Source organism: Nyctereutes procyonoides, unplaced genomic scaffold, assembly GCF_905146905.1.
Source record: "Nyctereutes procyonoides isolate TBG_1078 unplaced genomic scaffold, NYPRO_anot_genome, whole genome shotgun sequence".
Taxonomy (NCBI): Eukaryota; Metazoa; Chordata; class Mammalia; order Carnivora; family Canidae; genus Nyctereutes; species Nyctereutes procyonoides.
The window spans coordinates 8088212-8114497 of NW_026575034.1; the positions used below are offsets into that span (position 1 = coordinate 8088212).

A 26286-nucleotide genomic window follows, 5' to 3' on the forward strand; every position below is an offset into this window, starting at 1 on the left:
TGCCCTCCTCTCTTCCACTTAACCCCAAACAAGCTTTCCTTCCAGCCACCCCGCTGAAACCGCTCCAGTCAAGGCTAAGATATTTATGTTGCCAGATTCACTGGAAAGATGTGGGTCCTCATGCCCACCAATCCTCAGCAGCACGTGACCCCACTACCTACCACCTTCTTCGGAAACATTCGGTGTCCCCTGCAAAGAGTTTTCCTCCTAAATTGCGGGTTGGTTCTTCCCAGTCCCCATGGCTGGCTCCTTCTTCTCCTCCTGATTTTAATTGTTGGAGGCCTCCATCTTTGGACCCTGCTCTGGCCACGCTCACTCCCCAATGCTCAATTTGAGTTTGCGCCAGAATCATCTGGAGGGCTTGTTAAAATACCCATCGCCGGACCCACACGCAGAGTTTCTGATCCAGTCAGTTTAGGGAGGAGCTTGAAAAGTTGGATTTTTAACAAGACCCCAGGCACTGCTGCTGCTGCTGCTGCTGGTCCGGGTCCACAGCTTTGAGACACTGCTCTGAATGATCTCATCATACTCCCTTCACCCCATCCTGCAGTTATGCTGATGACACCCAGAAATAGGCCTCCACCCCCATCTCTGCCCTTAATTCTGGACTTCTAAAACCAATGCCTCAACATCTCCTTGTGCACAACAAAGAAGCTCCTCAAACACAACATAACCTAATATGACCAAATGAAGCAGGACCCCACTGGTCTTCCCAAAAGCAATACTGAGGAGGCACACTTGATCCCAGCAGGTCCCTCATACCCATACTCAATCCTTTGCAAATTCATAAATCCTATTTTCTCTACCTGCAAAGTATCTCCCAAATCTGGATGACATTCCTCCTCTATGACATCCTGGTCAAAGCCATCATCTCCCCTGGACTTCTGCCGACAGCCTCCTAGCCGATCTAGTACACTCCTGGCCCCCTGCATTCTATCCTCCATGGAGCAGTGGGTCGTATTTCAAAAGTGCAAATCCTCTATCACTGCCCTGCTCAAGATCCTCCAACTGCCTCTCACCCACAGAAAATAAAACCCAAACACCTTTCCATATCCTCCAAGGCCAATTATGATCTGTCTCTTGCTTCCCTCTTTGACCTTAATTCCTGCTGCTCTCATTCTCACCCTTCCCACAGCAGCCGCCCAGACCTTCTAGACTTTGCTCAACTCACCAAGCTTGGAGTCTCTGCACCTGCAGTTCCATCTACCCAGAATGCCCTTCCCTGGTTGTAACAGGGCTTCTTCCCTCACTTCAGACAGGTCTCTGCTCTAATATCATCTTCAAAAGGCCTTTCCTAAGCACTTGATCTAAAAAGCACCCTCTTGTCATCTGTACTCTGTTATCCTCCTTCTTTGTTTAAATAGCACCTATCACTGGCTGAGCCTCATTATAGATTTATGAATCTACTGCTTAATTGACTGTGTCTCCACCAGAACGCAAAGTCCATGAGGGTAAAGGCTGTCTCCTTCCTTGTTGTGTTTCCCAGCACCCAGTATAGTAACTAGCAAATAGTAGACAATCAAAATCGTGTTGAACAAATAAATGAATGAATGTATGGTCCTCATCTCTAGTCAACATTTCCTTGTTACGTCTTCATTCGTGTGCTCTCTGCTGATTCTATACAAGCTCCATGAGGGCAGCGGATTTGTCCTCTTGCTGCTATAGCTTCAGCAGCAGAACAGCATCAGGCATGTGATGGGCAATCAACCAATATTCACAAGAATTAAAAACAAATTTCCGGGTGAGGTCCACCTACACCCATCAGAGTCTCCCTCCTAGACCTGGGGCCATTTAACTCCTCTCATTTCCCATTCTCCCCTCCTTGGCCTCGACTTCCTATCTCCATCTGTCCCTGCCCCTCCTGGCCTCAAGACTCCTAATCTGGGTCTCTCTAGGCATGATGGTCTCACTTAAGCTCAGCCCACACTCTGACCTTGCAGTCAGCCTGGAGAAACTTCAAAGGTGTTAATAGGTTAATTTCTACTGCTGGTGAACTCTCTTGATCTAGGCCAGTTTACAGCCCCATCCAGGAGGCAAACGCATGAGGCCAAGTACCTATGGACATCACAAATTGTAACTGGCAGTCCCAGGAGCAGCTGAGAAGGTGAGGCACCCTTCTCTGAGGGCGGCCGGTGCAGAGCAGAGCCATTGCCTCTCCACCACCTATGGAAAGGAGGGGAGGAAACGAAAATAGCGGGGAGGAAGAGAGAGTTAAGATTATTGCGATACCAACTGTGTATGAGGCAATTTGATTTCCATTATTTCATTCAGTCATGGCTATCCCTGCTGTACAGATGACGAACTGAAAGAAGTTTAAGTAACTTGTTTGCATTTACCCAGGTAGTAAAGAACAAAGCTAGGACTTGACTCCACTGGAATGGAAGTCCTACAAGGGTAGGGGGCTGGTCTTCACTCCCCAACTGTCTGCTCAGCAGTGGGCAACAGCTCCTGGTATTTCAATAAATGTCTTATTGAAAGAATGAATGAATGAATGAATGAATGAATGAATGAATGAATGAATGAATGAAATCAGGTCTCAACAATACCAAAGCCCATGCTTTCCCCACAATAAGCTCCTAAGCCTGATATTCAAAGCTTTTCGCGGACAAGCCCCCAACCTGGCTTTCCAGGCTTCTCTCCCACACACTTTCACTTGAAGCCTTTATGTAAGCCAAGCCGTCCTGTGCAATATCCTTGACCATGCCCCCTCGGCACCTTTGCTCAGGCCATCCACGCTGTATCATCTTCTTCCTCCACCTCTCAGCCTAACCCAACCCTGCTCCTTCTGCTCCTCCTTCCACAAGTCCTCCCAGCTCCAGTTAGTCCCAAATCAGTTCTGAATCCTCAGACCTCCAACAGCACTCACCACCTGGCAGTGCTTCGGGAACACCAGGAACACCCCGTGTGGTGCACAGTCCTCACACATACCTGCACTGCCTCCCCAGCTGCATTCTTCTTATAGTGACCTTAGCAGCAAAACTCTAGTAAGACCCCAAACTATTAATGCAGGATAAGGACAAACCATAGTCAAGAAGGCAACTGAGGCTCACCAGCCTTGTGGGCTCCTCCATGGAGGAGTCATGCCTTATCAGTACAGCCATTCAAACCAGCCTGAGCACCCACGATGTCTGCTCTGGACCCACGACCAATCTCTTCTGCCCCACAGTTGCCCCCAATTTAGTTGGGAAAACAGCTCTCAGAATAGATCACTGAAATATAAGGTTATAATTACGGAGATGGAGGTCTAAGAAGCCATCCACTCTGAGATGCAGAGTTATTTTAACAAAAGCTTTAGGGATAAGAAATATTACCTTCAGTGATTACATGGATACAATAAGATAGATCATGTTAAAAGGTAAATATTAGTCTCAGAATAGAGAAAATGTGTTTATATCTACCATGAAAAGCTGTGTGAGGTTTCAAGGCAGAACTCAGCTCACAGGTCCTCTTCTACTTGTTCAGATCCACAAAGCACAAGAACAATGAGGGACCAGGCAGGAGGAAAGGGCAAATCTGTCTAGATCGCAGATGGAAGCAGGTGGGCCTCATCTAAATCAGATCACTCACCCCTCTGGGTCACCTCCTCCCTCCACCAATGACCCTGGGAAAGACCTCAGGAAATGACAGCGGGTGGGGAAAAGACAAAAAGTGCAAAAACCATGAACAATCCCAAAGAAAATCAGGGCAAACCCTAGAAAGGATAGGTCCCAGCGGGGACTCACTGTGCAATGCTTCTCTGGAACAGGAGGTCTGCAGAGCACACCAGTGATTCTGCAGGAGGGAAAGCCCCGGAGGCACAGAGAGTCCACTGAGACGGCGGAGGGAACAACTAATTTGAGTGAGCACACCTGTGCACCCTCTTACCGTGTGTGTTTGCACGTGCCTGCTTCCATCACCAACCACACTAACAGCTGCCGATGTTGACAACACTTAGCAATGTCAGGCATGTATCATCTCTCTAGCACTTTCGACCCTGACAGTCACTCTGTGAGTTGAGAAAACTGACGTGCCCAGAGGCAACTTAACTAACCCACCTAGCTTATAAGTGGTGGGTCTGGGATTCAAACCCAGGTCTTAATTATTACACATTCACACCCTATTCCTCGTCACATGGACATGCTCAGCCCCACGTCCACACTCGCACTCACGGAGCCACAGATGTGCACTCGCACACGTGCTTCACGTGTCCAACTGAGCGGCTCTATGCACCCACTGACAGCAGGCTCCCTTCCACCCAACCAAACTGCAGCTCTCTCCTGCTGGACACATATTTCGGCCTCGAGTTCCAAAGGCTCCAGCTCCCTCCTCCTCTTCCATTCAAGCAGGACCATCAGCCTAGTAGACCCAACAGAATGATTTCCCCTTTGTAATCTCAATTCACACAACACAACCTCAACAGGCCATTTCCCAAGTGCATTAAGCCCATTAAAGTCTTGCAGCTTGTCAAGGTGTGAAGGAAGTCACAAAGCAGCTGGAGCCCCAGAGGCCTCACAGAAGCACAGACCTCCTCAGGCATGTGCAGAAGCGCATTTCTCAAGGTGAACGGCAAAGTGTTGTGGGCGTCAAATGCCCCTGCTGGGGCTGCAGCTTGAGGAAAGCAGAGAACGCAGGCCTGGACACACCAATTCACTCACCACTGACCTTTGGACATCAGGAGAATAAAATGCACTTTTTTTTTTTAAGATTTTACTTATTTATGAGAAACGGGTGGGGGGGGGAGGCAGAGACACAGGCAGAGGGAGAAACAGGCTACATGCAGGGAGCCCAACGTGGGACTCAATCCTGGATCCCCAGGATCACGTCCTGGGCTGAAGGCGCCACTAAACCGCTGAGCCACCCAGGCTGCCCCTAAAATGCACTTTGAACCACAGAGAAAAATGGACCAAAAGAAGTGTTCTGGGACTTATGTGCCCTTCCCCTGATTTTAGGACAGAACTATCCCAGGTGGATCCAACTGGGAGGGACATAACCCCTCCTACAGTAATCCACTTCGAAATCAGGGACTTCCTCCTTAATGAACTACATTCCCTGTGCAGCCACGCCCTGGCCTTACCTGTGGAGACAAGGACAGCTGCCCACCACCCCCTTCTCGTGGCACCCAACAGGAGGCGCGACACCGCCAGTCGGCTACTTTCCAAGCTGCGTGATTGATCCAAGTCTCTCGTTTGCCCCTGAAGCACTGACTTTCTGCACAAACCAGCACTCACACACCATTTCTGGGCACAGATCAGAGCTGGGGGTATGGACCGACCACTGCATGCCTCAGTTTCCCCTTACTAATACTGTGGGAGTACACCATGGCAGAGTGGGTCAAGGACAGGGTTCAAGATCGAAGAGGCCTGGGTTCAAGTACTGAATCTGCCACTTAAGCTCTCCAGGTGTTGGTTTTCCCATCTGAAAACTGGGGCTGCTATAATGATGAAATGTCGTATATCGCTTACGTTTGTGAGAGACTGCACACATCCCTGGGAATATGATGCAAGCGATAGGCCCTTTCCCAAGAAAAAGATGTGAGTGCAGTTTCAGAGGTCCACAGGCTCACTAAGCCTATCCCTGGAGTCTAAGTCAAGGTCACTAAGATACAACAGGACCCTCCCAGCCAAGCACAGTAACCATTAGCTATTAATATCAATGGTGCAGTATTAATAATCCTTTCAGATTTGCTTATCTTCCAACTACACTTTCATTTCCTCCAGCATATGATTTCACTTACATGTGGAACCTAAAAAAAAAAAAAAAAAACAAATAGACAAAAAGCAGAATCATACCTATAAAATACAGAGAACAAAGAAATGGTTGCCAGAGGGGAGAAGGGGGGAGATGGGCAAAACAGGTGAAGGGGAGTGGGAGATACAGGCTTTCGGTATAGCATGAAAAAGTCATGGGAATCAAGAGTACAGCATAGGGAACATAGTCAATGTGATAATCTTGCTTGGTGACAGACGGTCGCTAAACTTGAGGTGAGCACAGCATAAGGTATAGATTTGTTGAATCACTATGTTGTACACTTGACACTAATGTAACGCTGTGTGTCAACTATATTTCAATTTTAAAAAGAAAAAGAAAAAGGATAGGAAACATAATGTGGACCTGCCTGTAATGCACAGCCCCTACAGTGCCTGGCAGCTAGTGAGCCCCCAGCCTCCTTGATGGTTTGGCTCCACAGGGACGCTCTGTCTAAGGCCCTAGGGGATTCAAAGAAGCCAGAGGTCCTCCCTGGAAATCCAACTTCTCTCTACATTTCAGAGCCACTGCCGATACACTGGAACTGAAGTCAGAGAGGAACCACTCTTTTCCCTTCCCACAGGCCCAGACAACCTCGGTTATTCCATCGATCAAGCATCTAAGTGCATCCAATTTCCTCCCTGCTGGCTCAACTCCGCAGACAGCTTGCATCCCCAACCACCACAGCAGAAGAGGCCAGAAAGGGAGGAGAAAGAGGCGACCCACAGTTCTCTCCTACGGCCCTGTTCTTTTGTGAGACATGCCCAGCCCAGCCCAGCACGAGATATAAGGGAGGACTTCAGTAAATGCCAAGCACAGAGATGACGGATGGACAGATAGGTGGGTGGATGAAGATGAGCTAGAACTGAATCAGAAGTTTGGAGATCAGGAAACCTTCAGGACTAACTCTTCATAAAACCTGAACTCTATTTTTTATTCTATAACTAACCAGCTGTATCACCCTAAATAAATCCTTCCCCAGTCTGGGCATCAATTTCCTCACCTGTAAAGTGAGAATATGGGGCTAAAATACTGACTATATTTATAGGACGCCCCAGATTCACACATTTGCTCTGCTTTCAGGCCAGACTGCCCTAGCAACTGTTTACACTATTCCCATGGTGACGCGGCCAGATTGCTGCCGCTGCCTCCCACCACTGCAGACTCCAGCCTGCCCTGCAGACTGCTCCTGGTTATTTTCATGGCTCACATCTATGCTCCAACCGTTCCAAACCCATGCCACCTCCCATCATCTCAGGCTCTAAGGGCCTCCCTGAGGCCACTGAGGCAGAAATCTCTCAGTAATCACATAGCATCCATGCATAGGCAGCCCAAAAGTCAAAGGACATAGATGCTTCATGGATGGAACTTGGATCCAAGGGAGTTGGAAGTCAACAGATAAATTCTTCTATTTCCCCCCTTATTTCATAGACCACTGGGAGATACGGTGACTATATAGCCTGAGTAATCCGTTTTCCCAGGAACCTGTGGCCTCCTTGGTAATTAGCTCTTGTATTTGTTCTCTCTCCTTCTCTGATCCTGTTCCCATTTCCCGGGCTCTTGCACTCCTCAATAAATGGTTAGTTAACAGGAAGTGATTACCTGGTATTTGTCATGTGTTCACTGTGTGTCTGACATTGTGTGTCACTTCAGTCAATACAACTACAAGAACAATGAGCATTTATTGAGCATTTTCTGCAAGCCAGGCATTGGCTTAACGTTTTAGATCATTAAATTCTCTTAATGACTCTATGAATACATATTATTACTATCTTTATTTTACAAATAAGGAAACTGAAGTATGTAGAAGTACCTTGTCCAAGGTTACACAGTGATACTGCTATTCCCTTTGACAGATGAGACACAGAGACTCAGAGAAATCAAGTTACTTGACAAAAGTCACAAAGCTCCTAAGTGACAGAGTTGCAACTTGGCGGTCTGGGATACAAATCCAATGATGCCCCTTGCGAAGATTCTTTCAACCCTGACGTGCTAATCTGCTAGGTCTCTGATAAAAGATTCCACTGGTGCTAACTCCAGTCAGATCTCAGTGCCAAGCCCAAAATCCTTCTCTTCACCTGTGGCTCTAGTCTTCCCACCTACATAATCCCAAGGTGTCAACGCTGTCTACTATCTCTCTCAGCTTCTCTGAAAAAAAACAAAATAGCCTATTGTGCTAGACTGTAACCACGCTCAGAAATTTCTACTGCCCCCACCTGAAACAGAACAGTACTCTCCATCTCCTTGACTTAAAGCTTGACTATATGAGTTGCTTTGGCCAAGGAAAGTGGAACAGAAGCATCACTTCCAAACATTAGCTTTAAGGGCCAGTGAATGTTTTCCCTTTGCCACAGCAATAGCCAGACTACTGGTAGACACTGCACCCAGTTTCAGGGAGAGGAAAATCTGAAGGAGAGAGGTGGCCAATTCATGACAGACCTGTGGCACGATCAAGAAATAAATTCTTGATATTATATATCATTAAGAATTGAAGGTTGTCTATGGCCATACCACCCTGGTCTACGGCCATACCAGCCTGAACACGCCCAATTTCCTCTGATCTTGGAAGAGTTGAAGGTTGTTTACTATAACATCTAGCTTTCCTATCAATACATACAAGTGGCTAAAGAATTGGGGTGCTACCTCAATATAACAACAACAAACTAAGATCATGTGGCATTGGCTTCTGATGGTGGGCAGAAAGTATTAATAGAGGCTAGAAAGATGTTTATTCATATTATACAGTGATAAAACATTTGATAAAACTGTCACCAGAAATAAACTAGAAGAGAAATGTATCTGATGAGCTTGAAAAAACAGAAAGGTTAGTTAATATGTGTCTTGATTACTATTGGCTGCATTTGACAAGGACCAGAGGAAAGAGATATGCATTGAATTATATCCTCCTAAGTCCAATTTCAAATGTTGAGGCCCTAACTCCCAGTAACTCAAAAACGTGACCATATTTGGAAAGAGGGGCTTTACAAAGGTAACAAACTACTACGATGTCTGAGGGTGGGCCCTAATCCAATATGACTGGTATCCTTGTAGAAAGGGGAACTAAGGACGCAGAGATGCACTTAGAGGAAAAATGAAGAGACACAGAGAGGAAACAACCATCTACAAGTCAAGAAAGGGGGCTTGGAACAGATCCCCCTCTTGGAGCCCTCAGAAGGAACTAACCCTGTCATCACCTTGATTTTGGACTTCTGGCTCCATAACTGAGAGACAATACATTCCTCTTGTTTAAGCCACCCAATCTGTGGTACTTTGTTATGATGGCCCTAGCAAACTAATACAAGGTCAAAGAGAAAAGAATTGGCCGCCTTGTGGATGGAAATGAAAGGGAACAGAGTTAGAAATTCCAGGGCTCATAGGACTGAACCAGACAACTTTTTCTCATCTCCTTACAATGAAAGATGAAACTGAGAAATACTTTGAGCAGATCAATCAAAAATCAGCTTTGAGACGAGGGTCAAATGAAGGGTTGGTTACCCCACCCATTGTTAAAACATCTGAATAAATTAAGATAGTGCCAGTGAATCCTTTCAGTTGGACAAAATGGTAAAAACAGTCTTGCTCTTTCATGAAAACCTGATAGGCTTAATGTAATCAGAATTCACTGTGAATGTGGCCCTTGGTACACAGAGCTGACTGGAATTAAATCAATGACAAATATGACTAAGTTTTATTCTAGTTTTACAGCCAACGAACCACACTACCTTCAACTAAGAAACAATGACTATTTAAGAACAAAACAACACTTGGTCCCCAACCTTCTATGGGGAAGAAGTGGGCCGACCGTTTTTCAGCCACCAAGGAGAGACTCCCAACAAAGTGAAACCAAGAGCCATGGAAGACAATGGACCAGAGATCAACTTCCAGAGAACAAAAGGAGATGCCCAATTCCTAAGATAAAAGACCCTTATAACATCTCCCCCATTAAATCCCCAAATTGTTATAATTATATATCTCCCATTCTTCCCCTTCCCAAAAAAAAGTATTTATGTAAGTTATTCTAGCCCTGATCTAACATTATATACTGGGTATATGGGAAGCAAATAATTTGCCTTTTTTGTTCATGCATATCTGAAGCCAGAGGAGCCAAATGAATATCTGATATAAAGACCATCCAGGATCCTAGACTTTGACTCTGGTGCCATGACTGGACAGGACTTCTACGTGGTCTCCCTAGGACAGGCAGCGGGGATAAGTACGTTTGGGAGCCAAAAGGATTCTGAACCAAATATCTGGGATGAGAAGGGAAGACTGTAATAAACTGTAGCATTGTTCACAAATATTTACTGCTGTTCCTAGGGGAAGGTCACTTCCCTACTTGGTCATGGAACTTGCTTTGAGCAACAGTAATATGCTCCCAGGCAGAAGTTTTAAAAGTCAGCTCATGCTTTGTCATGCTCTCTTTTCCCTCCAAGCAGCAGTGCTCTACATAAAGGATGCTGTGTCAGCCTATTCCAGAAGCCCCATGAGTTCCACGAAGAACATGGAGAAGGAAACCAGTTCTAGCTGTCATTAGCCACAGCAAACCCCTGACTATACCATAAATTTCCTCCTCCTTAAAGGTTCCAGGCCAACATTCTTTCTACCCTGTCAACATGTGGCTCCTCACTCTTCTCAGCCCATGGGGGCTGAGTTCAGCCTCAAGTTCTAGAATCTGAACAACTGACCAGAACTATAGATAAAAAAAAAAAAAAAAGGCACCAGGCAGAGAAACCCAGTGTGAAGACTAATAATAACATTTTTCAAGAAGACAGAGTTCACAGCTTGACACTATTATCCAACAAATAAGACCATGTAATTCATTTCATGGACCACCACGTTCCAGGTAGCTAATGGCTTTCTTTTGGGGGGAGGGAGGATTGGGTCATGTCAAGTGGGTATCAAGTGGGAGACTTTGAAATACGCAGGAAACCTCCCCATCAAAGTGGAACTTTAAATAGGATTCTCTTCTGCTATTTCTCAAGAAAGGTACTTACATTAACCCTAGACCAGAGATTCTGAGCCCTGACTACCAATTAGGTTCCCCAGTGGATTTTTTTATAAGTCTATCAAAGTCTAATGTGGGCCCCCTATTAGATCAAATAAATCATAATCTCTATTTTTTAAGTATAGTTGACATACAATGTTATATTGGTTTCGAATGTACAACTTAGTGATTCGACAGTTCTCTAGGTTATGCCATGTTCACCGGAAGTGGAGTTACCATTTGTCGCCATACAAAGTTATCACATATTATTGACTATATTCCCAATGCTGTACTTTTCATCCCATGATTCACTTATTTTGTAAGTGGATCATAATCTCTTAAAGGTTGATCCTCAGCATCACAATTTCTTAAAGTTTCCCAAGTGGTTCTAATATGAAACCAGGGCTGAGGAGCACACTGCACCATATAGAAAGTCCTTTGAGAGCAGGAGCTAAGACTGTCTTCTTCACAACTGAATCTCTAGCACCTAGTCTTGTGCCTAGCACACTGCTGATGCTCAGTGAAAAAAATTAAAAAAGAAAAAATCTATTAAATAAAGACCAATGACTGAGTAAATGAATCCTCACCCTTATCAGGCCATTCCATCCCCACGTTGATTTTTCCATATATGCTATACATACCATCTCATCTTTTAAAATTCTTAAAGTTTTTCTCCAGAACTATGCTGTCCAATATAGTCACCACTAACCATATATGGCACTTAACTTGAAAATACTCAAAATTAAATAAAATTTAAAATTCATTTTCTCAGTTACAGTAGCCATAATTTGGGTGCTCAATAGCCACATATGGCTTGTGGCTACGGCACTGGGCAGTGCAGATACAGAACATTTCCATCATCGCATAAAGTTCTACTGGACAATGCTATTCTGAAAGAACCAATTTCATTTTTTAAAGATTTTATTTATTTATTCATGAGAGATACAGAGAGGCAGAGACACAGGCAGAGGAAGAAGCAGGCTCCACGCAGGGAGCCCGAATCAGGACTCGATCCCAGGACTCTGGCATCACCATCTGAGCCAAAAACAGACATTCAATCACTGAGCCACCCAGGTGCCCCTCCCAATTCCATTTTGAAGAGCTGCAAGTGACCTTGGTGATTTAATCCAGTCCTCTCCCTTGATAGAGAGTAACAAAATCTAATGGCAATGAACATAAGGACATAAACATGAATCCAAAAAACCAGCCGCAAAGATCAAGAAGGGGGAACTGAGAGGTCAGCAGCAGTTGTAAGTGAAAATAACAAACAAACAAACGCCTTGAGGTCTTGGTCGACAATAAGTTACAGTGGACGCACCGTGTTCAGCTCAAGACATCAAGCATCATTAGGAACACAGACAAACAGCCAGGTATTCAAATGAGAAAAACAAACAACGCGGGAATTCAAAATGTTGTCCCACTGCTCAAGTAATCAAGCAAAAATGTTTAGCCTGAGGAAAGTAAGGATGGAAGAGAAGATCTTAGCTGCCTGCAAATCTCTGAGAAGCTCTCTCATGGGAAGGGAGTATAGACTTACTTAGTGGTCGCAGGTGCCTCGACCTGAGCAAATCTTTCTTGAGTGCCAGCTCTAGGTGCCAGGCATTGGCACTGTGCCGGGTACTGATTTCGAACAGAAAACAAGTAGAGACACAGAGTGATCTGACAGACTAAGAGACAAAGTTAAAGGAAACAAAAAGAACTGCATCATCTCAATTTACGGTGAGAACTCTGAAGGACCAAACACCAGAAAGTGGTGACTGATGACAAAACGGGGGACCCTCACAGGTAAGGAGGTAGGAGAAGGCCTCATTAAGAAAGTGACATTTAAGAGTAAGAGCCAGGTATAGTATAGAAAGTACAGGAACAAGGCCTTCCAGGCCTTTTGCAAGGAGAAATGATGGCAAGGGTCAGGGAAACCCTTAGTGCGCTCATGGAACCAAAAGGTGGCCAATGTGACTAGAGTGATTCAGGTGGGAGCAACAGAAGGGCATAGCATGAAGCCAAAATCTGTCTTCCTTTAAATTATTTCTGACAGAGTAGCCCAAAAATAATGCGAGCTGCCTCATGATATAGTGTTATCTCCATCATTGGAGGTAACCAACCACAGGACTGGACTAATGGTTTGTTGGACAATTAAGGATTCCCTTAAAGAATCCTCTCTATGGAAAGGTACATGTATTAAGAATTTAAGACCATGGACAAGGAGGCGTGCACAAAAATGCACACTGAAATACTGTTTGTCAGAAATCAGAACCAAGCCAAGGTTCCATCAATAGGCAAAGGGATGAATGCACTGAGGTGTTCTGCAGCAGTTCAAACTAATGAACTAAATCTTTATGTCCTTGAAAGGATAATGGTGAGTGACATAAGTTTCAGAAAGAAACATACTGTGTGATGCCAATTATATAATTTTTAACCACAAAGTAGTAGTTACCATTCACTGAATGTTTACTAAGAGCCCAATAAATTCTAACACATTATATGAATCAACTCAATTAATCGAGAGAACAATCCTGTGAGATAGATGCTTTATTATCCCTGAATCACACATGGGGAAGAAAATAAGCTAAAGAGAAGTGAAAGAACTTGCCCAAAATTACGCAGCTAGAAAGAGTCAGAGCTGGGATTTCAATCTAAGCAGTCTGGTCCCAAGGCTCTACATTGGGCCACTATACATGCCCTCCCTATTATATTCTTGTATATGGACACATATAAATGTGGTTATACACACACAGGTGCACACACATCCACACATACTGCGTATTCAGCAACTCTGTTAGCGACAGCCTTCAGGGAGGCTGAGAGAAGAAAGGAACTGCAAGGAGAACATAGAGACTTGAACTTGTTCTGTATTTGTTTATAAGACTGTAAGCAAATATGACAAAATGTTAGCATTTGCTGATTCTGGGGGACAGTGACAGCATTGCTGCTTATGTTATCCTTTGGGCTTATACGTATTTTTCTTTTGTTTTGTGGAATAACTCCTTGTCAAATTTAAAAAATTGTATGACTTTAAAGACTGAAGGCTCAGAGAAGTGAATACACCCAGCAGTCAAGTGAAAGAGCCATCCTAGAACCTGTTTCCCCAAGCACATGGTCCTATTTCTACTCTGCAACGCCATCCTGCCAGGCATTATGTCCGCCTTATTTTTTAACACGATGTAAAAGCAGGAGGACTGAGCCAGCATAGCGCATCAGTACATCTTGGCTCCACTTCATGCACTGGCTGCATCCATGAAAAGTTGTATTTAAATAAAATATTTGCATATCAAATCTTGTTTTTCCACTGATTTACATTCTAATTTTGGAGTTGTGTTCCCACACTAAAAGAACTGAGTCCCAATATGTTAAAATAAATTCCAATTAGGAATCAGAGCATTCATCAAAGAGCACTGCAATCAATGCTCATCTAATTCTCCCACAATGCTCTCTCAAGAAAACCCTGGTCAAGAGGCCACAGAGACTACATTTTAAACAGACACATATTAAAGTACAGCCCCATGGTTAATTCTGATTTTCGTGCATGTTTTCTATGGGCTTCCAAACAGATTACCAGGTATTCATCTGCAGGTATTCAGCAGGCCCCTCCAAATGAAAGAATCATAACATTCTATTAATGGAATTCACCAACTGATAACACAACCATCTGCCCCAGGTGATTTACAATACCTGCCAAGAGATATTTTGGCAGATGTCCTTTGGTTTCTCTTAAGAGAAGCTGTATCTTTATCACATTGCACTTATTTATTTATTCATTCCTGCTCTCATGCATTAGGGGAAAAAAAGCAGGAGGTGGAGTGGGGCTGAGACACAGACTCTGCAGGTGTAGACTACCGAGTTCAAATCCTATGTCTGTCACTATTGATAATATGAGTTCCTAGAACTTTCTAGATCTTGTTTCTTTATCTGTATGATAGATATGAAAAATAGTACAACAGTAAGAGTGCTGGAAGAAGGATTAAAAACAAACTTTAGGAGTTGATGGGCAGCCCGGGTGGCTCAGCGGTTTAGCGCCACCTTCAGCCCAGGGCGTGATCCTGGAGACCCGGGATCGAGTTCCCTGTCGGGCTCCCTGCATGGAGCCTGCTTCTCCCTCTGCCTGTCTCTCTCTCTCTCTCTCTCTCTCTCTCTCTCACGAATAAATAAATAAAATCTTGAAAAAAAAAAGACTTTAGGAGTTGAGATAATCCTCCTTTAAAAAAAATCCAGTTCAGATAACAGTTATCCATCCTCATTAGGAATTAAGTACAGTAGGTAATTGCAAATACTCTTTGGAAGAAAGTAAAACAGAAATAGTTTCCTGAATTTAAATGCATAAATTGAGGGCACCTGGGTGGCTCAGTCAGTTAAGCATCTGCCTTCAGCTCACGTCAGCTCACGTCATGATCCCAAAGTCCTAGGATCAAGTCCCACAGCCGCTGGCTTCCTGCTCAGAAGAAAGGCTAGTTGTCCCTCTCCCTCGTCCTCTACCCCTCCCCCCGGCTTCATGCTCTCAGTCTCTCTCAAATAAATAAATAAAATCTTTTTAAAAATGCATAAATTGTTTAAAGTTATCTGAACTTAAAAAAATAAAGATATCTGAACTTACTTTATATTTATTTGCTTATTGTCTGTTTCCCCGTAAGAGCCAGACTTTGACTGGCTTACTGCTATATTCCTTATACTTGAAAGTGCCTAGCACATAGTTGTAGGGACCTGCTAAATATTTAACGAAAAAATAAATGTATACTCTTACTAATAATAATAGTTAAGTGATGTTTAATTTTCTATTGCTTACAATGAATTTATATTATTTAAATTAACCCTTAAAAATACCTTCTATTGTAGACATTCCCACTATTACCCAATGTCCTGAGAGGAAAAACATTCCAAGAGGTAAAGTAATTTACCCAAGGTCAGTACGTTAGTATGGAATTGGTACATATACATAGTAGTTTCTAAAAGAATTATTCTCTTTTTACATTCTCTGCTATTTCTCTCCATCTCTGCTCTCCTCAATGTATTATTTGATGGGAAAGGGGGCATGACTGAGAAAATAGGTTTTAGTGCAGATGTTAGAAATATGCATACTTGGGAAATTATTTTCTCTACAATATACATTTAGTCACACAGCCAGTGAATGATTTTCCAGAATATGCAGTGCAGGTGTTAATTTTCCCAGAGAGGAACTTGAAAACTCACCCCACTCCCACAGCCTGCTTGAGTTTTATTTTGGCAAAAGCAAAAAAAATACCTATATTTGGGAGATGCTGGTATGTGAATTGACTCACTCCACTAACTGATTAAATGCAAAGTTCTACTAAATCACTCCACTCAAAGTGAGGTTGACTTGTAAATGCTCCCAGAGGTAATTAGTGACTAGGCGCATCCAATCAACAGAAAAAACAATTCAGACTTGGGCAATAGTGGGTGGCAGAAAATGTGGAAGATCAACATTAAACAAACCCTTTGGGTAACTCCATCTTGCTCAGATTTTCTAAGCATTCAGAGCTATAACTCAAGCTTCAAGTACTGTTTCGTGAAAATGATTACACAAGAGCAGTGCTCCTATGACCTAGAAACTATATATTTAATTCTTGTCCATTTCTCAGGGGCTGCTTCAGGTGCCACCTCCTCTAAGAAGCCTTCCCTGAGTCATCCAGTGAGAACTTTTCCTTCAACATACTCGGGACTTTATCTATAATCCACGACAAAGCCAGTTCTCTTCCCCTCTACGTCAAGTGTCTAAGGGCATTCTGTGTTTTACCCTTCTAGGCTATAACCTCACTGGGGTCAAGATCTTTGCCTTATTCATCTGTGTCTCCCACAACTTTTAGCATAAATCCTAGAATGCCATAGGTACCAGAAGCCTCAATCTTCCTGAAGTATCCCACATTAGCCTTTGTTCTATTTTGTCACGTAAAACATGCTACTTGAAAGATACTATTTTTTTCCTTTAGAAACTTCTAAAATAGAACTCCTGAAAGGTAGCATTTTACTGGCATAAGGGGAAAAAAGCAACACATTAAAGAATCTGTGCTCATGCATATTCTAATTCACTTTTATAAATGAGACACCAATGGACAGATACATCCTCCCAACTACTTAACACCAAGACACTGTCAGTCAGGGAGAAGTACAGTTCCAAACCCTCAGATCTTCCCTGAGTCCCTTTCAAGGCAATGCAGAGATTTTCCAAAATGATTTTTGAAAATCTAAAGCTGGTATTTAGGATGCTTTTCAGCTTAGACAAGATCTATGCCAGTCTCACATGGCCATTCATTCTCTCTGCCCCAGCCCCAGCTCCTAATAAAATATAATTTGTTTCAAGTAAGAAGTGAATAAAAATCTTACTTGTTCAATTCTCTGTACTATACAAGGAGAGCAGTGACAAAGACGACCTTAAAAGGCTGGCTAGCTCCAAAATAAAACCAATCACGCTTTGGAGTTGGTAGTCCAGGAGTGTTTCCACTTAAGTAAGCTTTCTACTTAAAATCATCGATGTTATTAATAGGCTAGCATTGAAATGAAGGTCTTCACTCCTTTAACATACATAGACTCAGAACTGGACTTAGGATAGTAAAATGTGAGAAGGAATAAAAACAAATGAAGGAAAGAAAAATGAATTTTTTTTACCCTTTACGCTTTTTAGAGTACCTTTTCATGCACTATCATTTAATTCTTGTGCCCAGTCTGTGCATTCTTCCCATTTCCAGATGAGGAATCTGACACTTGAGAGCATTAAGTGGCATATCCACTGGCACCCCTAAGTGATCCCTCAAGGTAATTTCATTTACTTATTGATAAAATGGGGCAATCAAAGTACTTACCTTAGGTGGTTGTAGGGAAGATGATATAACTATATTACATTTAAAGTCTTGAACCCCAATTTTCACTCCCATCCCCAATCCTCTGCTTTTCCCACCATCCCATCTACCTCTACAGGTTGAAATATGACACTAATAACACACAAGACAGATCATACACATAGGGGAAGAAGGCCAAAGTTATACCCTATTATTTAAAAATGTATGAACTCACATCTAATGCAAGTTCACCATGTACTGAGTACAAGTATGGCACTTTATATGTAATGTACTTCATCCTCACTACAACCAAACACAGCAGATACTATTGTTGTATCAATGCGTAAATGGAAGTACCCTGAGACAGTGAGCTTAAGTACCTTGCTAGTTGCTATCATGTATTAATACTGAAAGATAGGCTTTTGTAGCTTGCCCATATTAAATGCAGTATGGTAAAACAGTAAAATCTCAGAGCCTGCCTAGACCTGCACAGTTCAACAGAGGAACCCCTAGCCATATACAGCAATTGAGCACTTGAAATATGGCTAGTGTGGGCGAGGAAATAAATTTTTAATTTGAGTTCTAATTAATCTGAATTTAAATTTAAAATGAGGGATCCCTGGGTGGCGCAGCGGTTTAGCACCTGCCTTTGGCCCAGGGCGCGATCCTGGAGACCCAGGATCGAATCCCACGTCAGGCTCCCTGCATGGAGCCTGCTTCTCCCTCTGCCTATGTCTCTGCCTCTCTCTCTCTCTCTCTCTGTGATGACTATCATAAAATAAATAAAATTTAATAAATAAATAAATAAATAAATAAATAAATAAATAAATAAATTTAAAACGAATATTCAATGAAACAGCAGTTTTTAAGACACTGGACATCAGTCACTGAAGGGCAGCAATCCTTGAGAAATGGAAAACCAGGGGCAGCCTTGGTGGCTCAGTGGTTTAGTGCCACCTTCGGTCCAGGGCCTGATCCTGGAGACCCGGGATTGAGTCCCATGTCAGGCTTCCTGCATGAAGCCTGCTTCTCCCTCTGCCTGTGTCTCTGCCTCTCTCTCTCTGTGTGTGTCTCTCGTGAATGAATAAATAAAATCTTTAAAAAAAGAGAGAGAGATATGGAAAACAATAGAAAGGAGCCCTACAATTACTCAAGCTAGTGCTCTAAAAGAGAGGTCCCAAGCTATGTCAGAGGAAGAACTCAGGCAGAGCCCAGCAACCTCCCTGGGCTAGATGAGGAAGCAGAGAGTGAGGGGGAGACCAAGGCACTTAGATTTCACAGGTCAGTATACATGAGAGGAGACAACAGCAGAGAAAAAAACATACAGATCTCTCTCAAGATCAGTACCCAGTGAATTACAGGCATATGAGAAAACTACCCAAAATCAAAGAACCAACACCCAAAAGGTAACAGTGCTCAACATACATACAGTTCTGAGAATACTATCTATTCCCCACTTAAGCTGAAATCTCTCACATTTCATAGGGAATTGGGTAGAGCACACCAAAGGTCTTGCCTCAGTGATGGGAAATAATTAGCTTTACTCTAGCTATTAGCACTAGCACTGCTTTGGGCTAAGAAACCTTAAATGTAGGATCCAAAGAGATCAAGTGGTTTCCCAGTAACTTAACTGTGTCCTAGAAAAATACCATGAATATTTATAAGAATACAAAAATAGCCAGCACTAAACGAGGTAAAATAACAATGTCTGGCATTCAATCAAAAATTTCCAGGTATGCAACGAAGTAGTGAGGAGGAGAAAAATTAATCAATCAAAATTAACCCAGCACTGATACAAATACTACAATTAGTGGTCAAGGACATTAAAACAATTATTGTGGGACATCTGGGTGGCTCAGCAGTTGGGTGGTTGCCTTTGGCTCGGGTCATGATCCCGGGATCTGGGATCGAGTACTGCATTGGGCTCCTGTGGGGAGCCTGCTTCTCCCTCTGCCTGTGGTGCACGCTCTCTCTCTCTCCATCTCTCATGAGGAATGAATAAATCTTTAAAAAAATAAAAAATAAATAAAACAAGTACTGTAAGTTCCATCTATTCAAAGAGTTAAATGGAGACATGGAATATTTTTTAAAGAGTCAAAACTAAATTTACAGAGATAAAACCATAATAAGTGATATTTAAAAAAAACACTAAATGATGCTAATAGCAGACACTACAGAAGAAAAGTTCAGTGAACTTGAAAGAATGGCAATAGACACTATCAAAAATAATACAGAGAGAAAAGTGAACTATAATTTTTGAAATGAACAGAGTATCAGTAAACTGTGGAACAACATTAAGCTGCCTAACATACACGTAATTGGAATCCCTAAAGAAGAGAGATGGGGACAGGAAAAATATTTAAAGATATAATGGCCAATTTTTTTTCAAATTTAATGAAGTGCAAGAGAGCTCACACTGGAAAAAAAAAAAAAAAAACATAAAGAACGCCACACCAGGGATCCCTGGGTGGCGCAGCGGTTTGGTGCCTGCCTTTGGCCCAGGGCGCGATCCTGGAGACCCGGGATCGAATCCCACGTCAGGCTCCCGGTGCATGGAGCCTGCTTCTCCCTCTGCCTGTGTCTCTGCCTCTCTCTCTCTCTGTATGACTATCATAAATAAAATTAAAAAAAAAAAGAACGCCACACTGAAGTACATCATAATCAAATTGCTCAAAATCAATGACAAAGTGAGTTTTAAAATCAGAAGAGAGAAAATTACCTACAAAGGAACAAAGACAGAGTGACACAGATTCCTGGTTGGAAATAATGCAAGTGAGAAGACAGTGAATCAATATCTTTAAAGTACTGAAAGAAAAAGAATGGTCAACCCAGTATTCTACACCCAGCAAAAATATCCTTCAAAAATGAAAACAAAATACTTTTTCAGACATACAAAATCCAAAAGAATTTATCACTTGCACTATAAGAAATGTTAAAGGAGGGGATGACTGGGTGCCTCAGTGGTTGAGCATCTGCCTTTGGCTCAAGTCGTGATCTCGGGGTCCCAGGATCAAGTCCCGCATCAGGCTTCCTGCATGGAGCCTGTGCCTCTGCCATTCTCTCTCTATGTCTCTCATGAATAAACAAATAAAATCTTAAAAAAAAAGAAATGTTAAAGGAAGTCCCTCAAACAGGATGAAAACAATACCAGATGGAAATAAGAATCCACACAAGGGACTAAAAAACATAGAAAATAGTAATTACATGGTTAAATATGTGATTGATTTTGTTATCCAAATCTGTTCAAAAGATAACTAATTAAATAAAAAAAAAACAATTCCATATGGGAAGTAAAATGTGTGATGACCGATCGATGACCAGGAGAAAAGAAGTAAACTATGGAAATGTTCTTATAATATACATGACATTGTATATCTCACTGAAAGGTAGACTGTAATAATTAATGATGTATACTAGAAAGTCTAAAGCAACCACTAAAACAATGAAACAGAGTTATAGCTAACAAGCCAGCAAAGGAAATTAAATGGAATAATCTTTAAAACTTCAATTAATCCAAAAGAAGCCAAAAAGTGGGGAAAATGGAAGAAAAAAATACATGGGAAAGTAGAAAACAAATAGCAAACAGATATACTTAAATATAAACATGTCAATAATGACACTAAATATAAATGGTCTAAATACCTGTAAAGACTCGAGAAGGAACACAGCTCTGCCGCCACCTTGATTTTAGCCCCCTAAAATTCATTTCTGACTTCTTATCTCCAGAACTATAAGCTAATAAATTTGTCTTGTTTCAAGCTACTAAATTTATGGCAATCTGTTACAGCAACAACTGTGGCAGTGATAGCACTGGGAAGTGGGATGCTACTGTAACAAATAACTAAAAATGCAGAAGTGGCTCTGGCACTGAATAATGAGCAAAGGCTAAAAAAACTGAGGGGAGCACAGAGAAACCCTAGATTGCCATGAACAGACCAGGATGGAAATATGAATGCTAAAGACTCTGCAGAGAAAAATCTATATTATCATAGGGAGTACTTAAATCACCGTGAACAGACCATTAGTAGAAACATGGACATTAAAAATGCTGCTGATGGGAAGCCCCAGGGGCTTAGCAGTTTACTGCCACCTTCAGCCCAGAGTGTGATCCTAGAGACCCGGGATCGGGTCCCAAGTGAGGCTCCCTGCATGGAGCCTGCCTCTCCCTCTGCCCCTGTCTCTACCTCTCTCTCTCTCTCTCTCTTTCTCTCTCTCTTTGTGTGTCTCTAATAAATAAATTAAAAATCTTATAAATAAATAAATAAATAAATAAATAAATAAATAAATAAATAAATAAAATGCTGCTGGTTGGGGCACCTGGGGAGCTCAGCAGTTTAGTGTCTGCCTTCAGCTCAGGGCCGAAGAACATACATTTGCCCCAAATGTATGATACTCAGAGTCACAGTCATACCTGATTTAGATTATTTAGATAATCAAATTTGGAATTTTTCAGATGATGAGACTGGATAAGATTTTGGCCTTTGAGCTGATGCCGTAATGGGTTGAGACTTTGGGAGAATATTGAGACAACGTAAATGTATCTTGCGTGTGGGACAGACATGAATCTTGGGGGGGGGTTGTTTTGTTTTTAAAGATTTCTTTATTTATTCATGAGAGACACAGGGAGGCAGAGACATAGAAAGAGGGAAAAGCAGGCTCCCAATGAGTCCTACACTGGGCTCCCCACAGGGAGCCTGCTTCTCCCTCTGCCTGTGTCTCTGCCTCTCTCTCTGTGTCTCTTATAAATAAATAAATAAAATTTCTTTTTAAAACATGCTGCTGGTAAGGGCTAAAAAAGGAAATGGAAATCAGAAGACACAGGGTCGTTGTTACGTGGAAGCAGAAAGCTTAGCTGACTTGTGTCCTAGAGTAATACGGAAAGCAAAACTTGTAACAGACGAACTTGGACATTTAGCTGAAGAGATTTCCAAGCCCAAGTGTTGAAGGCACAGTCCGTTTCTCCTTGCTGCTTAGAACAAAAGATGAGAGGAAAGAGAGAGATGGTTGGGAAGATGAGCTGACAAGCAAAGAAACTAGGCCCTGAGGAATGGAAGAAGTCTCAGCCTACTGGGACCGCAAAAGACAAAAACATTAGGAGACTCTCTGTCAGGAAATTCTGCTCTGGGGTGAAAACCACAGGTGTAGCTGAACAACTTTTTGCTAGTAGCTCTGAAGGATCAAAAGTTCAATAGATTCAATCACACAGAGGGATCTTTGAGGAGATCAGGTATGTGACTCATGGATGCCACCGGCCATGTCCGCGAGGTGAGGCACCGAGACAGGGCTATCTCAGGAAGATCGGTGGTGGAGCCTCTTGTCCGATGGACAGGAGACCCTAAAGGTTCCTGAAAATGTTATATGAGCAGAAACACTGCCAACTTGGACTGAAAGAGGATGAAATGAGGAAAAATGACAGACTTTCAAAACTCCACAGGTAGCAACAGGCTGGTAAAACTACTTGACCGCAAACACACACTACTCTGCCAGAAAAAGGAAGAATTACTCAAAGGTATGGGTCGTGGGCCCAGAAGGCAGAGCCAAGGACCACAGGGCACTTTTCCCAGACCCTGAAACTCAGTGAGTTTGCCCTGCTGGATTTCAAAGTTTCCCGGGATTGGCAGCCCCTTTCTTCTTCCTATTTCCTTTCTATTAACAGGACTGTCAATCACAGGCATCCTACACCTGCCTCTCCATTGTATTTGGGAAGCAGATGACCTGTTTCCTACTTGCCACAGATCCATAGATGGAGAGTTTTGCCCTAAATGTATGATACTCAGAGTCACAGTCATACCTGATTTAGATTATTTAGATAATCAAATTTGGAATTTTTCAGATGATGAGACTGGATAAGATTTTGGCCTTTGAGCTGATGCCGTAATGGGTTGAGACTTTGGGAGAATATTGAGACAACGTAAATGTATCTTGCGTGTGGAACAGACATGAATCTTGGGGGGGTTTTTTGTTTTGTTTTTAAAGATTTATTTATTTACTTACTTACTTATTTATTTATTTATTTATTTATTTATTTATTCATTCATGAGAGACACAGAGAGGCAGAGACATGGAAAGAGGGAAAAGCAGGCTCCCCACAGGGAGCCCGATGCGGGACTTGATCCCCTGACCGGGGATCATGCCCTGAGCCCAAGGCAGACACCCAACCACTGAGCCACCCAGGCATCCCTAGACATGAATCTTTGGCAACTAAAAGGTGTGGTAAAAAAAAAAATTAATAAATAAATAAAATAAAATAAAATAAAAGGTGTGTGGTATGGTAAGCAAAGTAAAGGCTCCCCAAAGATGTCCGTGTCCTAATTGCCAGAACTTGTAAATATGTTACCTTACATGGCAAAAGGGATTTTAGCATGTGATTAAATTACAGATCTTGAGGTGGAAGGATTATGCTGGATTACCCGGGTAGGCCCAATGTAATCACAAGGGTTCTTAAGGGAAAGTAAAGTCCTCCTCGGTCAACCTCCCAAAATTAAGTTACTCTTACCATTAAAGAAGCTGAAAATCACTCCCCATGGCTGGAGCCTGCTAGACAGCCCAGAGGTAGTTGCCAAAGCAAAGAACACACAAACCAACAGAGTTCTGCCAAAGGGACACCTGGGTGGCTCAGCAGTGGAGGGTCTCCCTTCAGCTCGGGTATGATATGGGTCCAGGGATCGAGTCCCACATCGGGCTCCCCACAGGGAGCCTGCTTCTCCCTCTGCCTGTGTCTCTGCCTCTCCTCTCTGTGTCTCTCATGATAAATAAATAAAATCTTAAAAAAAAAAAAAAGAAGTCTTACCAAAGAAGCTCACGCTCGTGGATTAATAAGTGACTGAATAGTGAGTAAAGCAGGCAACAAGCCTTTCATGGAGCACATCAGACAGAGGAGATTTTAATTCAATTCAACATGTGTGTTTGTCACCTACTACATGCCATGCATGGTACTTGGTTCTAGGGATGTAGGGATGTATCTAAACAGAGATGACTTCCGCCCTCATGAAGCATGACCTCGCAACAGGAACTGAGCAGACCTCGTACAAAGCAAAAAAGAAAGAAAGAAAGAAAGAAAGAAAGAAAGAAAGAAAGAAAGAAAGAAAGAAAGAAAGAAAGGGCAATTCCATCTGGATTCTCTTAACCCTTCCCAGAGCTTAGGAACCTCACCAATGCCTTAGTAAGAGTAAATGGAAATTAACACATCCATGCTGTGGTTAGATATCATCATATAATACCTGTAGATTTATTCTATACCATTAACAAGGCCTAAGATCTATCTCTAGTAAATATGTGAATCTCATCTCTTAATATTGGTCCAGCCATTCTAAAATAATCCTTTTGCTGTCTTCACAGAAGGCTGAGTTAAAAGAACGCTGCCAGAAGTTTCCACAGAAGAGTACCCAAACTGCCCGGTGGTCATACCTCATCAGGACACTCCCCTGCAGCAACCTCTGCCAAGGCCCCTGCTGCACTGAGAATGAAGTATGAGACCACTAACCCGGGGCTACAAATGGGGATAAGAGTTAAATTCGTTACCTAGCATACATGGCCTCCCACCTATGGGAATGGAGACTGGCCATACATCATCAGTGACTCTAAACCCCTGATATCAGCTAGGTATCAGCTCCGCCTACGGGGCCCAATGCAACCCAGCCCCTGCCTGCCTCTCCAGCCCCTCACCACCCTTTCGCTGCACCAGACACCTTTCTATTGGCTTCTGCCTTAAGACCTTCATTCATAGTTTCTTCCTTGCCCAGAGTGTTCAGAACTCCCACCCTCCCCTACACCAGGCTTTCTATTCATTTTTCAAGTCTTGGCTGACACATCAATTTTCAGGGTAACCTTTACCTGACGCTCCACCCCGGTGAAATCAGATCGCCCTCTACTACTCTTTATGGCAGCCCACACATCCCCTTCATAGTAAGGACAGCAATCGTGACCCAATCATTCCTTGTGTAATGACTTTCTCTCATCATAGTTTAGAACGGGCTGCACCTATCTTGTTTACTCTTACAGGGAATCCTACTGTGAGCATGTTGCGTGGTACACAGCACAAGTCCCATATTCACAGCTAGTACTTAGTGAGGATCTACTTCATGTATCAGACACGGTTTTAACCACTTCACTGGATTAACTCCTCTAATCCCTATAACGGCCCCATGAAGCAGGTACTAGTATTCTAGATGAGGACACAGGCACAGTTAGGCTAAGGGACTGCCCAAAGTCTCAAAGTCAGTAAGTGGTAGTGTTGGAATTTGACCTCAGGCAGCTGAGCTTTTAAGAAGCACGCTACAGGGGATCCCTGAGTGGCTCAGCAGCTTAGCGCCTGCCTTCAGCCCAGGGTATGATCCCGGAGTCCCGGGATCGAGTCCCACATCGGGCTCCCTGCATGGAGTGTGCTTCTTCCTCTGCCTGTGTCTCTGTCTCTTTGTGTGTGTGTGTCCCTCATGAATAAATAAATAAAATCTTTAAAAAAAAAAACACACTACACTCCCTTGATTATTTGAGAACCAAGTAAGCTACATCCCTCGGAGAATGCAGCCACAAAACACCCTCTGTGCTCATGTTAAATAGGAGAGAAAAATATATGAAAAAGAATAGGTGTAGCTATAGTGCAGGTAAAGATATAGATAATAGTTGAAGACATGTCCTATAAAAATAATATGGCTGGCCAATAGCTTCCAAGAGCTTTGCAACTTCACTGAACTTTAGATCCCCACCAAAACACCCAAGGAAACATTTCATCGCCAAACCAAATATTTCACAACCATGCCTCTGGTGCCCCCCTCCCACCCTCAGAACACCCCT

At 42.9% G+C, this 26286-nt stretch overlaps 1 protein-coding gene across 3 annotated transcripts in view; it reads right to left on the minus strand.

Moving 5' to 3' along the window:
• The window catches only part of NELL1 (neural EGFL like 1), an 814467-nt gene that overhangs the window by 779310 nt on the left and 8871 nt on the right, over nucleotides 1–26286 (minus strand). The gene's annotated exons all lie outside the window — the stretch shown is intronic.